Here is an 11,323-nt window from a genome sequence, read left to right as displayed (position 1 = left end):
GCGTCTGCCTTCGGCTCAGGTCATGATCCTGGGGTCCTGGGATCGAGCCCTGCATGGGGCTCTCTGCTCAGCGGGAAGCCTGCTTCTCCCTCTCCCACTCCCCCTGCTTGTGTTCTCTCTCTCTCACTGTGTCTCTCTCTGTCAAAAAAATAAATAAAATCTTTAAAAAATAATAATAAATAAATAAATATTTCTTGATCTACTATGTGCCAGGCACTGTTGTAGACCTGGAGATACAGAGCAAGTAAGTTCGAAAAGTTCCATGTTCTTGGGCACCTGGGTGGCTCAGATGGTTAAGCGTCTGCCTTCGGCTCAGGTCATGATCCCAGGGTCCTGGGATTGAGTCCCGCATCGGGCTCCCTGCTAGGCGGAGAGCCTGCTTCTCCCTCTGCCTCTGCCTCTCTCTCTCTCTCTCTCTCTCTGACTTTCATAAATAAAAAAAAAAAAAAAAATTAAAAAATAAAAGAAAAAAGAAAAGTTCCATGTTCTCAGAGCTTATGTTCTCTGTTGGGAGAAGACAGACACAAAAATAAAGATAGTTACTGTTGGTAATAAATGCCACCAAAAAAAGAAAATAAGACAATGGGATGGAGAGAGACTTGTAATCATGGGGCTGCTTTCTTTCTTTCTTTCTTTTTTTTTTTAGATTTTATTTGTTTATTTGTCAGAGAGAGAGAGAGTGGGGGGGGGGCAGGCAGAGGGAGAAGCAGGCTTCCTGCTGAGCAGGGAGCCCGACGAGGGGCTCGATCCCAGGACCCTGAGATCATGACCTGAGCTGAAGGCAGACACTTAAGTGACTGAACCACCCAGGTGTCCCGGGGGGCTGTTTTCAATAAGATATTCAAGAAAGGCCTCCTGAGGAGGTGACCCAAATGATGTTGGAGGATCAGCCACGTGGCAACCAGGCAGAAGCCCATTCCAGACAGAGCAGCAGTGAGCTTGGCATGTTTAAGTAACAAATAGAATATTAAGCAGCCATTCTAAAATATCATTTGAAAACTAAAACCTGGAAAAAGTAAAAAAAGCAACCAAGGGGATGCCTGGGTGGCCTAGTCAGTTAAGCGGCTGCCTTCAGCTCAGGTCATGATCTCAATGCCCTGGGATCGAGCCCTGCATCGGGCTCCTTGCTCAGCAGGGATCCTGCTTCTCCCTCTGCCTGCAGCTCCCCCTGCTTGTACTCTAGCTCACTCTCTCTCGCCCACACACTCTCTCTCTAACAAATAAATAAATAAATAAAATCTTAAAAAAAAAAAAAGCAACCAAGATGATCACTATGACAGTTCGGGGGCACACCTTGTCCCAAATTTGCTCGAGAGACAACATGTTCAGAAAAGTGAAATGGTTGATTTATTAAGTGGCATGATTGTGGGTGGCTTTTTAATTATTTTCCTTTTTGAAAAATACCTGCTGTTGTCACATGACTATTTATCTAACTTTTTTTAAAGTCAAGAAAAAAGAAGTGGCATTTCAGGCATCTCACACAGACCAAATAAGATGGTTGTCAGTTACTAGGAAGGCTAGTTACATGGGATGCATATATCATCCTAGTGAATATGCTGTGCAATCTCAAGAAAGTTACACTCCCTCCCTGGGCCACAATACCGAACATGCAGGATGCTACACTGCCTGGTACAGCTGCCAAAAGTGGGGTCCCTCATAGGTGAAGGCACTGGGAAAACCAAGCCGTATGCTATTCATGTAATGCATATTTATAAGAAAACTTCTTTTAATCATGAGAAAAAATGTAATCATTAATAAAAATTAATCAGGAGAATAAGAAAACAAGTCATAGATGGGATGAAATATTTACAAAAGACATATTTGATAAAGAACTGTTAAAAAAAAACAACTGTGATCCAACATCTACAAAGAACTCTTAAAAGTCAACGATAAGAAAATGAACAACTCAATTAAAACATGGACAAAAGATCTGAAGAGCTCACCAAAGAAGATATCCAAATGGTAAATAAGCATGTGAAAAGATGCTCAACCTCATATGCCATCAGGGACTTGCAAATTGAAACAAAAATGAGATACCACGACACACCCATCAGAATGACCCAAATTCCAAACACTGACAACACCAAATGCCGACAAAGGATTTGGAGCGACAGGAACTTTCATTCATTCCAGTGGGAAGGTAAAACAGCACAGCCACTTTGGAATACAGTCCGGCAATTTCTTACAAAACTAAACATACTCTTACCATAAGATACAGCCATCATGCTCTTTGGTATTTACCCAAATGAGTTAAAAACTTATGTCTACACAAAAACCTGCATATCAATGTTTATAGCAGCTTTACTCATAATAGCCAAAACTTGGAAGCAACCAAGATGTCCTTCAGTAAGTGAATGGATAAATAAAATATGGTACAGCCATACAGTGGAATATCATCCAGCACAAAAAGAGAGAGAGAAGGAGTGAGCTATCAAGCCACAGAAAGACATGGAAAAAATCTAAAGGCATATTACTAAGTGAAAGAAGCTAATCTGAAAACACCATGTACTGTATGATTCCAACCGTATGACATTCTGAAAAAGGCAGTCTGGAAACAGTAAAAAGTTCAGCGGTTGTCTGGGGTTTGGGGAGAGGGAGAGATTAGTAGATGAAGTACACGGAATTTTCAGGACAGTGAAAATATTCTATATGATACTGTAACAGTAAGATACATGTTATATACATTTGTCAAAACTCATACACACCAAGAGTGAACTCTAATGTAAGCTATGAGCTTTGGTAATAATGTCCTGTCAATGCCAGTTCATTGATTGTAACAAATGTACCACACTGGGGCATCATGCTGATGGGGGGAATGCTGGGAGTGGGGGATGCTGGGAGTGGGGGGTGCTGGGAGTGGGGGGTGCTGGGAGTGGGGGAAACAGGATATACAGGGACTGTTGGTACCTTCTGCTCAGTTTTGCTGTGAACATAAAATTGCTCTAAAAAAAGTTATTAATTTTTCAAAAATCAGTATAAGAGAACAAAGAAGCCTTCATTGATATAATTGTTAGCTCAGGTAGGGAAACGGGAAATTCCTGAAAGATCTTTGTTCCTTGAGGTGTGCTACCGCTCACGCAGGAAGGAATGAGAAGTCATGTATAAGATGAAGGGACTGGGCTCCCGACATCCGCTCTTGGCTGGACACTTACCGCGCACTAAGCGCCGCGATGACATGAATCATTTCATTCGTTCTTTCAACAGCTAAGAGAAAATGTTTCTATTACGTGAAAGGGTTGAAAATTATTATTATTCTCAGGGAACAGCTGAGGATGTAGATGTCCCCCGTCACCCAGCTCTGTCCAAGATGCTGAGCTCCAAGTCAGTCGGGGAGATTGGGGGTGCCCTTGGCCCGGTCCACCATCAACATTCCACAGTTCCATGAGTCTGTCTCTTCTGGGGGCCCAACTGGGGGACCCTGCTCCCTCAGAGCATAGATTCCTGGAAGGAGAGTGCTGTGCCCTTGGGGGACCGAGAATCTGACTGCCTGGAGCTCAGCTTCAGGCAGGAATTTCGCACCTTCCCAGACCCTAGACCACAGGTGGAGGGTGCCCCAGGACCGGCCAAGTCTGCCTGCGAGTCTAGGAAGGGCTGTTCCCACGGAGAGAGGGCTCCTTCCCCAGCCCTCAGCCACCTGTTCCCCAGATCCACCCTCCCCACCTCTGCACCTCCTCTTCAGAATGCTCAATCCAAGAGCTGGTGGGGCCGGCAGGGTATTAATAACTGGAGTCTGACATTTGTGCTGATTAGAAAGGCATTCCCTACTGGCGGCCAAGACGTCTGAATGCCTTTCAGCCCATCTCTCCAAGCCTTCCATGACCCTGAAGAGGAGGAAGGCGGCAGGATAGTAATAATAATAACAAAAGCCACCCTGGTTTGAGTGCCATGCTGCCGAAAGCATCACCCATACTGTTGTGTTCAATCCCCTCGGGTACTTTAGTCCCTCCATTTCCAATACAGAGACACCGAGGCTGGTGAGAGGTCAAGTAACTTGCCCCAGGCCACACAGCAGGGGAGCTGCTGGGCAGGAACTCAGATCTGTCAGCCAGCAGCAGCCCGTGCTCCTATGGATGGTGGAGCCAGACAGGTGTCCTGCTCAGGTGCCAGGAAGCACTGTGGCCCAGTTCCCTTAACTTCCAGGAGCACAGTGGACTGGTACGGCGCGGGGGGGGGGGGGGGGGGCGCTGCAGATGAACTTCCAGGAAGCCACATTTCTGGTGGACTGCAGGACCAGGCTTCAAGATAGCCCCAAGGGGCAGGGCCAGCCTGGAAGAGGGGCCCTCCCTGGGCTTCTGGCATGGGGAGTCAGGTTATGGGAACATCTGCTGCCCCGCCCCGCACCCGGGAGAACTCGCTTGGCTCACCCCTCTGCTCACCTCTTCTGCTTCTGGTTCTCTAGCTCACGTTCACCTCTTCACTCCTTTGAGGTGTTTGACTATTTGGGAGAGACAGGATCACAGGGAGAGGAGAGCAAAGAGGTCCGTTTGTTCAGGGGCTCATAGTCCCAAAGGTCTCGAATCTGGGCTTTTGACATTAGCTTTCCAGGGGCAGTGTGGCATCGTTGTGGCTTAACCAGTGGAACCTTCTGCTGGGCCTCCCTCCCAGGTCTGCCTACTTAGGGCTGTGTAGCTTTTGGAAGGTTCTTGAACTGCTCTGTGCCTCAGTTTCCCCATCTGTAAAATAGGGATAAATAATACCGACTTCATAGGGTTGTTGTGAAAATTAACTGAGTTAAAAAATGTGAAGTGTACATTTCTCTAAGCATAGAAGCCTGGCACAGAGTAAGCACTCATTCAGTGTTAGCGCTCCACCATTTGCTATTTCTAAATGATGTTCCATGCAGAATAACAGACAGAAGGGGAAGGAGACATTCATCAAGGAAACTTTAAAAAATCATCTTCCATATCCCGCCATTCCGCACAAACACCAACACCGTTTCACTGTATTTCCTTCCAGTTATTTTCCTGTCTGTCATTTTTACAACACTGTAATTACAGTGTACTGAAAAGTTTTGCAAACTTGGGACTTGTTTTTCTTTTCTTTCTTTCTTTCTTTCTTTCTTTCTTTCTTTCTTTTTTTTTTAAGACTTATTTATTTGAGAGAGAGTGTGTGCGTACAAGCAGGGGGAGGCGCAGAGACAGAAGGAGAAGCAGACTCCCCGCTGAGCAGAAAGCCTGATGCGGGGCTCAATCCCAGGACCCTGGGGTCATAACCTGAGCTGAAGGCAGATGCTTAACTGACTGAGCCACCCAGGTGCCCTGGAACTTGTTTTTCATTTAACATTTTATCCTAAACATTTTCTATAATCATTCAGTAGGATTTTACGGAGGGTCTGCTCTGTGCTGAGCAGTGTTCTGGGCTCTGGGCATACAGCAACAAACAGGAGCAGACAAACCCCTTCTCTCCAGGACCTTACATTCTAGAGGGCGTTGCTACATTGCCTTCAGAATTCATGCTTTTTGGTCACCTGGGTGGCTCAGTCGGTTAAGCATCTGCCTTCAGCTCAGGGCATGATCTCAGGGTCCTGGGATCAAGCCCTACATCCAGCCCCGCCCTGCATCCCTGCTCAGCGGGGAGTCTGCTTCTCCCTCTCCCTCTGCCACTCTCTTGCTCTCTCTCTCTCTCAAATAACTAAAATCTTTAAAAAAAAGAATTCATGCTTTTATATGGAGGTCTCATCACATACAGTAGGGAACACAAATAGGAAGCATGGAGTTCAGTGAATTTTTATACATATATTCATCTATGTAACCACCACCCAGATGAAGATCCAGAACACTTCCATCACCCCAGAAGATTCCCTCACCTTCCGCATCAATAACCAGCCCACTTCCACATAGATCAATTTCACCTGTTTAAGAAGAGGATCCACTCTTTTGAGAATGCCGCTTTTCTAATGACTGTAGAATATTCCATCCTATCGATATATTATTGGACACAAATTTTGCTTTTAGTTTCTCACTGTTATCAGTGGTGCTACAGGGAATGCCACATTTTTTTTTTTTTAGAAAGAGAGACTCTTTTTTTTATTTTTTTAAAGATTTTATTTATTTATTTGAGAGAGAGAGAATGAGAGATAGAGAGCACGAGAGGGAAGAGGGTCAGAGGGAGAAGCAGACTCCCCACCGAGCAGGGAGCCCAATGTGGGACTCGATCCCGGGACTCCAGGATCATGACCTGAGGCGAAGGCAGTCGCTTAACCAACTGAGCCACCCAGACGCCCGGAATGCCACATTTTAATTATCTCCTTAGCCTAGACTCTGAGAAGTCGGATTGATTTTTGAAAGGGTATTTAGTCAATATGGATAGACTGCTTCCCGAGAAGGTTGCACAGCTCCATCAGCAGTGGGAAAAGCAAGGCACACAGCATCAGCGGAGTCCAGCTCAGTCACCTGCCTTCTCGGCTTGAATCACCTAGAATATTAGCTAGAATTCTCAGCTTATAATACAGAAGGGTGTCTTCATGACAAGTCTGACTGGCATGAGAAGGACTCACAAGACAGGATCTCTCTTGGTCCTGAGTTTGGGGCTGAGCTTTACAATGTCAGAACCCCGACTTCTCGAAGCACACTAAAAAGGGAATCAGGGGATTCATCTTTTTTTTTTTTTTTTTTAGGGCTTGAACTCAGACCCTGAGATCAGGACCTGAGCTGAGATAAAGAATCGGACTCTTAACCGATTGAGCCTCCCAGGTACCCTGGGGATTCATCTTCCATTGATGGATTAACAATAACCAAGCAGCAGAGTCAGATTCAATCATTAAGGCAGCTATCAATCTAGGAATTTACGAAGATCCATGGAATAGTCAAGTAAACCAGAATGTGCATCCCATCCTTCTGTTAGAAGGCCACAGGGAAAGCCAAATTACGAAGAATTTTCTCAGTGGCTGAGTCTGTGTTCCCCAGAAGGCAGAGCTGGTGAGAAGGAATCACTGAACTGGGAAGACAGGACACCTCATTTGCAGCTCAATGGACTCCCTCAGATCTGTGTCCTTAAGGAAAACTGAGGTCAGCCCAGCATTTCTTTTTTTTTTTTTTTAAAGATTTTATTTATTTATTTGAGAGAGAATGAGAGATGAGAGCACGAGAGGGAAGAGGGTCAGAGGGAGAAGCAGACTCCCTGATGAGCAGGGAGCCCGATGCGGGACTTGATCCCGGGACTCCAGGATCATGACCTGAGCCGAAGGCAGTCACCCAACCAACTGAGCCACCCAGGCGCCCCAGCCCAGCATTTCTTGATGGTTCCTCCTTCCCGTGGCAAACTTCCAAAGCCCAGATCCTGTGCAATCTCCCACCTGCCCATAGATCTACTTCTCCCCTCCCTCCTGGTTGCAGTCTAAGACCACACCACCACCATCACCTCTGGCCTAGACCTTTGCAGCTCTTGCCACGCTTGGTCCAAACTTCACCTGCCAGCTAAGTGATCTTTCATTAAAAAAAAAATTTTTTTTTAAGTAGGCTCCACACCCAGCGTGGGGCTTGAAATCACAACCCCGAGATCAAGAGTCATACGGCTCCACCAATTGAGTCAGCCAGGCAGCCCCCAAATGATCTTTTAAACTGGAAATCTGATACCGTTTAAAATCTCTACTTAAACCCCTTTGGTGATGGAAAGATGAATGGATAAACAGAATGTGGTGTATACATACAATGGGAGATGATTCAGCCTTAAAATGAAGAAACGCTGAGGCCAGCTACATGAATTAAAGGCATTATGCTAAGTGAAAGAAGCCAGACACAAAAGGACAAATACTATCAAATATCATACAGTGTTTCTATGAGGTACCTGGAGTGGTCAAGTTCACAGAGACAGAAAGTAGACTGGCAGTTGCCAGAGGCTGAGGGAAAGAGGGAATGGGGAGCTGGTGTTTCACGGGGACAGTCTCAGTTTGAGAAGATGAGAAAGTTCTGGAAATGGATGGTGGTGATGGTTGCACCACAAGGTGAATGTACTTATGCCACTGAACCGTATCCTTAAAAATGGTCAACTTTATATTATATATATTTCACAACAATTAAAAAACCAACTTCGACGACCCTTTACTTGTATCTCAAAATCCATAACATGGTCTACAAGATCCTGCAGGATCTGGCCACGGCCTTGTGTTGGCCTTTTAAGGCTGATCATCACACCTCTGTCCCCCTTCAACTGGGGTCGGGCCCTACGGGGAAATAGGAACGGGAATCAGACAGCTGACCTGCTGAAGATCTGAGCTTTGTTACCCATAAAGTTGGGCTGGAGACAGGCTTCTATCTGTAGCTGCAAATGGAGCTTTCTTCCTCTGACGCTTCCCCCAACTCCTGACTTAAACTTCCAACTCAGGGCTTGGAAGAGCAGCTGGGCGCATCCCTTCCCTCCACTGCTCACTTGGCTAATTGCTTCTCATCAGTCATTTGTTAGCATAAATGTCACATGTTCAGAGAGGCCTTCCATGACCCAAACCACCATCCTACCCCCACTCCCTGCCTACTAACAAGCCTTGGGCCTCTAGAGTTTGTTCGCAGCACTTTGCACAACTGCATCTCTGTGTCTCACTGCATGATCATTTGTGGAAGTAAAGAGGAAGGTGAGCTCAGTGAGACCAGCCCCGGGGCATGTTTCGCCAGCGCCTGGCACAGTGCCTCAACAGTTCTGTATGCTGCTGGAAGGAAAACATGGGTAAGGCTTTGGAGGTGGGAGGTCGGGGGCGAGCCCAAGTAACACCCGGTGCTCCACTGAGTAGCAGGCCTTTTTTGTCTTGTTATATGCACTCTGCAAGTTTGTCCAGGATCCAGTTGCTCAGGACCATTGGGAAGCTAAGTAGGGTTCTGCCTTTTCCCCAAACAGCACTCAGCCCCTGCTCTAAATGACCATTGACCAAACATTCAAAGAATGTCACTTTGAAGGAGTGTCTGAGTATCTGACTATGACCCTCAAGTCTCAATTTAAGTGCCACCTCCTGTCAAAAGCTTTCCCTGACCCCCTGTCCTCTTTCATGTAAGAACAATGTAGGGCCCCCTCCTCTGGCACTAATCACCTTGTACTGTCTTCAGCTGTTTAGGTGTCTGTCACCCCTGCTAGACTATGAGGGCAGGGACCTTGTCCTCTTGTTCACTGCCTTTTCATCGGCAGCTAGCATAATTTCTTGAACATAGTAGGTACTCACTAAATAACCATTGGCTTAATGAATGAATAAAGTGCCCACCATGTGCCAAGCACTAGTGACTCTTCAGGGGGGGTATTGTAGTGACATTTGCTAGCTGCCCCTGCCAGTCAATAAGCGCTATCCTCCAGGACACTGAGTTTGGTCAAGGAAGGCGCATCATCCTTAATGAGCCAATCAGGTCCAAAGACGCAACCTCAGGACTGTTTGAGGAATGGAATAACTGACTTTCTCATTCCCGCAGGTGCATACTCCTGAGGCTGAATCCCCAGGACTGCTGCCTACCACCTGGGCCCATCAGAGAGGCCAGCCTTAAGATGTAGTCAGCAAAGTGCAAGGCAGAATAGAGGAAGCTGAGTCTTTAGGTGATATGTGAGCTGCTGGATCAAACCTTTCCTGAAACCAATACTCCCATCTCAATTCTTCTCAGACACACATGCCAACCATTCCCTTTAAGCCAGTTTGAGTTGGGCTTCTGCCCTGGTAACACACAGCATCCAGAAGGGTCAAAGGCAGCCGAAGCTCTAACATCTTAGTATCTGCTGAGGAGCTTCATGAATCCTCAGTTTGAGATGCTTTTGGGACCTTGTCTTGCAGCTTTCAACTCCTCAACCATCATGGCTATCCGATGGGGATACCCCCTAGCAGCAGCTCTTGGCACCAAGGGCAGGGGATGTGGAGCTTGGTCCTAATTACCAGCGCTCCAACTGTTCTCAGTCCTCACCGAGGAGACAACTAGGACCCATCCAAAGACCCAACAGCTAGAGTTGTGGCTGGCACATGACTTTCCTGGGCCTCTAAATCACCAGTTTGGGGGCTGGATCAGAAATAAGCATTTCAGTCTTCTTGGTACAAGCATAGTGGAGGTTAGGACTGAAGAATCAGAGTGGCAGAGCTGGAAGGATCTGTAGAGATGAGCTGGTCAGACCCCTTATGCATATGGAGAAACTGAGGCACGGAACAAGGAGACTTATTCAAGTTCACAGAGCATGTCAGTGCCAGAGCTGGCATTCTCCTTAAAGGAGTTTCTCCATCAGCCTCGCCCTACAGAGTTGGGGCTGGAAGGAGGTGGGAGAGAGCATGGGTGGGGATTCTCCCTGCTATGGCAAGATAGGAAGTGCTCTCCCGAACAGTCACTGGTACACCTGGTTACTCGTTCTTAATAATTTGGCAGCATGTTGGTAACACCTTGTGGCGGGCCCAGGGTACAATGACTTCAGAGGGTAGTAGGTCTCTGATGAAACATCAGTGATGCCTCCAGGATTTCCGCAGAGGAGGAATTTAGGGCCAGAGATCTGGGGGGAAAGGAGACTGAGATTTGCCCTGAAGCTGCGTTTGCATAGCGAGTCTACTGCTGTCACTTAGATCACGGTTTCTCAGTTCCCACACTATTGACATTTTAAGCCGGATAATTCTTTGTGGTGGGGGACTATCCTGTGCCTTGTAGCAGCTCTCAGTCTCTACCTACTGGACACAAGGAGCACCTACCCTCCCAGTGTGTCTCCAGACATTGCCAAATGCACCCTGAAAGGCAAACTGCCCCATTTGAGATCCACTGACTTAATTATATGTTTAACTAGCTGAGAGGGCATGATGGAGAGTCTTCTAAAAGAAGAGAGGAGATAAAAATAGGAGCCACCCTTTCCTACAAGGAAAAAAAAATCATCAGTGGGATGATCTGTTCTAGGCAGAACTGTGACCTTTGACCTTACCCATGCACCCTTCCTTTCGTGACCATTTTCTTCTCTTTCATAGCTCCCATTCCTACGTAGAAAAAATTTTAAAAACTATCCACAAGGGCGCCTGGGTGGCTCAGTTGGTTAAGCAACTGCCTTCGGCTCAGGTCATGATCCTGGAGTTCCAGGATCGAGTCCCGCATCAGGCTCCCTGCTCAGCAGGGAGTCTGCTTCTCCCTCTGACCGTCCCCCCCTCATGTGCGCTCTTTCTCTCTCATTCTCTCTCTCAAATAAATAAATAAAATCTTTAAAAAAAAAACTATCCACAAAAAAATTAATATTTGTCTTCACGCTAAAAGTGAGACAAGCAGGATATAATAGTTACTGGGGGTTAAAAACACAAGCATTATATTCTTTTTTTTTTTTTTTTTTTTTTTTTTTTTTTTTAGAGAGAGGATGATATAGAGAGAGAGAGAGCACGAGAGGGAAGAGGGTCAGAGGGAGA

Source organism: Callorhinus ursinus, unplaced genomic scaffold (genome assembly GCF_003265705.2).
Source record: "Callorhinus ursinus isolate GAN/ISIS: 27379988/994484 unplaced genomic scaffold, GSC_fseal_2.0 scaffold18, whole genome shotgun sequence".
NCBI classification, from domain to species: domain Eukaryota; kingdom Metazoa; phylum Chordata; class Mammalia; order Carnivora; family Otariidae; genus Callorhinus; species Callorhinus ursinus.
The sequence above is the reverse complement of the archived record's forward strand: the minus strand, read 5'-3'. Positions refer to the sequence as shown.